At 40.8% G+C, this 4,181-nt stretch overlaps 1 protein-coding gene across 2 annotated transcripts in view; it reads right to left on the reverse strand.

Moving 5' to 3' along the window:
• Positions 1–3,381, reverse strand: part of per3 (period circadian clock 3) — a 40,953-nt gene extending 37,572 nt beyond the window's left edge. For both annotated transcript variants that reach the window (XM_063216153.1, XM_063216152.1), the window contains exon 1: positions 3,095–3,381. The gene's annotated coding sequence lies outside the window, so the exon portion shown is untranslated. The remainder of the gene's footprint in view (positions 1–3,094) is intronic.
• Positions 3,382–4,181: the final 800 nt, after the last annotated feature.

The following is a 4,181-nucleotide window of genomic DNA, read 5'->3' on the forward strand; positions in this document are numbered from 1 at the left end:
GAGAACCGCTGCTTCCCCTGGTATGTTCACTTAAGGGAGCACCCTTCCTCAGGTAAATCATACATGCACAGTAGCTGCAGAACTAAAGCAACTCACTCAAGTTCTTCTTCTCACTAAAGACTAAGACTAAGACTTGAAGACCTACCACTTAACAAGTTAATATAGCCACGTAGGACACAACTAGACCTCTTTTTTAGTCTGTCCGAGAACTGTCAGTCTTAAATTGCTCAGAGGGGAAAAAAATCTGGTTGAAGCAGACTTTTCCACCTTTATTCACACAGGACAGTGACACACCGAGCTTAACGTCAACAAACAGTAAACAGAGTGCCCCGCTTAAAATTCCCATGGAAACAACTAGGAATGGGTGGTTTAGCATTTGGAAAGAGTGATTGTGATGAAATTCATTCATTTAGTAGTTTCGCCTGTACAATGATGTATATTTGCTCTCAGAATCATGGCACTTTGAGAAGTGAAAGGTAAGGGTAATCTGGGTACATCTTCTAGCTTTCTCTGGGCCTCTTTTAAGCTTACTTGTGTGAGTGGCTGCAGATGGCAAAGGTGATTTTAAGAACAGAGTTGCAGGTGCACATAGGCGGCCATTCTGAAGCTGGTTGAGATCAAATCCAAATCAGCCAAATAACAGAGACTGCAGCAAACATGAAATAAACGGTGCAGACTCTAAAACATTGCAGGCCACTCAGAAAATGGCCTTAATGTTAAAAAAAGTTATGATGAAATTGACTTGGATTTATCGTCTTGTGCATGACATTGTGGACAAAAAGTTTTTTGTATAAAGACATGCAGTGGGCTCATGCTCACAAAGTTTGTTGTCACCAGAATGGTAATGAGCCAAGTCACAATGTATTTCTTAACTGTTTTGTGTTACTATGTGAGAAAACGATGCAACTTTTTTAGCCATTTTGGCCAAGTCTGTACAAGTGCTGTTGTAGGAATGATTGTGCATTGCTTCTATGGAAAAGAAGTGACTTTCAAGCATGATGCAACTGCAAGCAGGGTCCAACTCAAATGAGTACCTCCCATCCTCTCCTTTTGCTTGTGTCTTTGAATTGCATTCATGGACAATTTCAGTTCACTTCTGAATAGGCTAAATGTTGAGTTTGGAAAAATGATTTCGTCCAAGTTTGGCTATGATTTCATCTCAGATTTTGGTATCGAGTCCCTTCTTAATTTGCTTGACACCTGTTCTCTAGACTTAATCTTATTTGATTAGTGATGTTTCATGTTACTTCATGCAGCAGAGATATCCATGCAGGAACTAAGAAACTTTTTGTGCTTGAGATACTTTGCATACCATGTTGTAACCAATGATAATGGCATATTGAGCTACTCAAGCAACAGCAGACATCCCCTGGGCTTGGAGATAATCAGTAAACAGCATGAATCTCAATAATTCATCTGTGCATGGGTGGCTTAATGTCATGCTCTTCTGACTGATATTCAAAGTCTTTTGGGGAAAGAATTATAGATATTGTTATGTATGTCCTAGTAGTTTACTGTGCTGTTGGCTCATGCATGGTATCTGTCATGTCTCTGCCTGATGACGTACTCACAACATAATAGTGAGTAAAGCATGCTGGGAATGTTCGGATAGTGAATAAATGGCTGGCAAGTCGCACCGTTCGGTGCAGTCTGTTAAAAGAAAGGTGTTCATCATTTATATTAGACATGTTTCAATAAAATGAAATAGATAACCAAGTAAATTAAAACATTTAGTAATCCATACCTATACCTAGCGTCACATGTTTAACAAAGGTCAACTACCAACACCTGTCAAGAGTACCATGGCACACTAATCCCCCATGCAATATCTGATGGCCCAATTGGAACTAATGAAAATAAACAGTAAGTGTATGGCACAGGGTTCATGTCAGTCAGATTTATATGGATTGTATTCAGGTTCAGGACAGATTTCTGTTACAATGACCAAATATATTTCAGCCTCTTTGCTTTACTTGCCTTTTGTGTCACCGCACACATGAATGCCATTGATATCAAGTTGGGAAGCTACAGCTTGAGTGTCTGGCCTGCCACACACCTGTTCACTGCATTGGAGAGTATCTAAGGCATATAACATTGCTTTCTTTAGTGCATGGTCAAACCATTTACCATATTTTGGGCACCGGCCTTCTTTTGTAGGCCTACTGTATTACCATTTTAGGTACCTGCTCCACATATGTACAAGTGAGGTGCATTTTACCACACACTCCAAAAACTTGATGTCATTTAACACTTGAGTGTATATCTACGCAGTGTCTTGCGTCAACAGAGGGGGCTACCTTGATTTCTTTTTACACGAGAGCCAGTAGTTCTAAGTTCATTAGGTCACGTCACTCCCTCCCTGTGCACCACTACCACCACCGCTGTTGATGATCTCACAGGAACAGCCACTGTTGATGTGTGAATGTCTAGTTAACCTTGTCTAGCGCAGTGGGTGTATGGTGCTGTTATTCTGAAATCACTTTGTTGTTGTATGTTGAGAGCCAAAACAAGTCAGATTTTGACGTCAAGTCACGTAGGCCAAACACACCTGTAAACGTTCAATCTTAAGCACTAATACATCTTTAGCACTTGTGTATTATTCAATCATCGGTGTAATACATTTTCCACAAGAAGGGTTGACTACACCCGACAGACCATACAAACCACCTACCACAGTCAAAGCGTAATAGCTAGATAGATTTCTACTTGGACTAAGATTACATGAACCTCAGCTATGCGGCCTACAGCGAACTGATAAGTAGAATGGTCTGTCTACACATGTTGCAGTCACGGGGCACATCTACTACGTTCGCCTCTAAATAACAACAGATGTATTATTACATTGTTACAACAACAACACACGATACTCTTCCCATATGATTGCATTTGTTGTGAATATCAGCCACAACACTAGTACTAGACAAGTGCATTTCACGAGAAATAAAGTGCTAGCATGTGCTGGCTAGCTGGCTAACGTCAGCATTAACACAGGACAAACGGTGTAAACAACACAATTTTACACAATCCCCAGTTTTTCCATTGTGACTTATGAATTCAGTAGTTAACATAACCATAGGTCATATAGTGTTTTTACCTTTGAGGTTTGTCTTCAGCCGCCAAATGAAACCAACTCATCAATGGGACGTGGATTTCACGTTATCCACCCTCTTCAGACTTCGTGTGGGCACTTTTATCAACAAAAATATTCTTCCTCTCAAAAAAGACCAATAATTTTCCTCTTTACAGTTGCTGGGTCCATTTCCTTTCAATGTTGATTAAAAGTTAGCAAACGTTGTTTTAGTTTTCTTTGTCCTAATTTTGGATTCAGTTAGAAAAGCTCCATCATGGGCTTGACACATTACAGCAACGTGAGTTTGGATATTGTAAGCCGCGCCCACTGAGTGCTGATTCGCGCAACACAATTAAGTGGGGAAACGTTGATTGGCTAGAACGTTAAGTTCAGGGCGTGGTCTATCGTAGGCGGCTCTCATCGGTTGTGGAGTTCCCTCACGTGGACTTCCATGTTACACAAGAAGCGAAAACAAGCCTACGTAACTAGGAGAGAGGCGGTGTTTTCACCGATTACTCTTCGCTCACGATGCAGATTGGTCGACCTCCTTCTTACTAAACCAACCCGTGGCTTTCAGAAAATATACCTGCTTCCCGAACTATGCTGCCTACGACTTCAGTGGACTGGGGGGCAAATGCTTGGAATGTGTGATTAAAAGTTAACAGGGTCACCAAGGACACGACACGTTTTAACACTGAAAAGTAGACAATTAACACAAAATATATATACCGCTATATATTTTTTTCATTCGAAATGGGTATGGGACACACTACCAAAGTTCAGAGCCTGAAGTAGGCCAAGTCCTCCTCCCCCACTCCCTAAATAGCCAGAGCGTGACATACATAAACTCAGTAAAAATCTCAGGGATGCTGATTTGTTCATATTTTTCATGGTCATGTTTCTCTCTCTCTCTCTCCACCTAAGCACATTGATTTGTGAGCTTGAAAGTTCATATTTGTAAAGTTGTAGGGAGCAGCTATGACATCTGTTAAGAAAATGCTATCAGGGTTCAGAAGTCTTGAATTGGTACAGTAACGGTCTGCAGTAGACCTTTCTTATTTCCAACACAAATCTACAGCTTAAAGCCCAGTGACTCGTCAAAGAAGAAACA

This window comes from Engraulis encrasicolus, chromosome 14 (assembly GCF_034702125.1).
Source record: "Engraulis encrasicolus isolate BLACKSEA-1 chromosome 14, IST_EnEncr_1.0, whole genome shotgun sequence".
In the NCBI taxonomy this organism is placed as follows: Eukaryota; Metazoa; Chordata; class Actinopteri; order Clupeiformes; family Engraulidae; genus Engraulis; species Engraulis encrasicolus.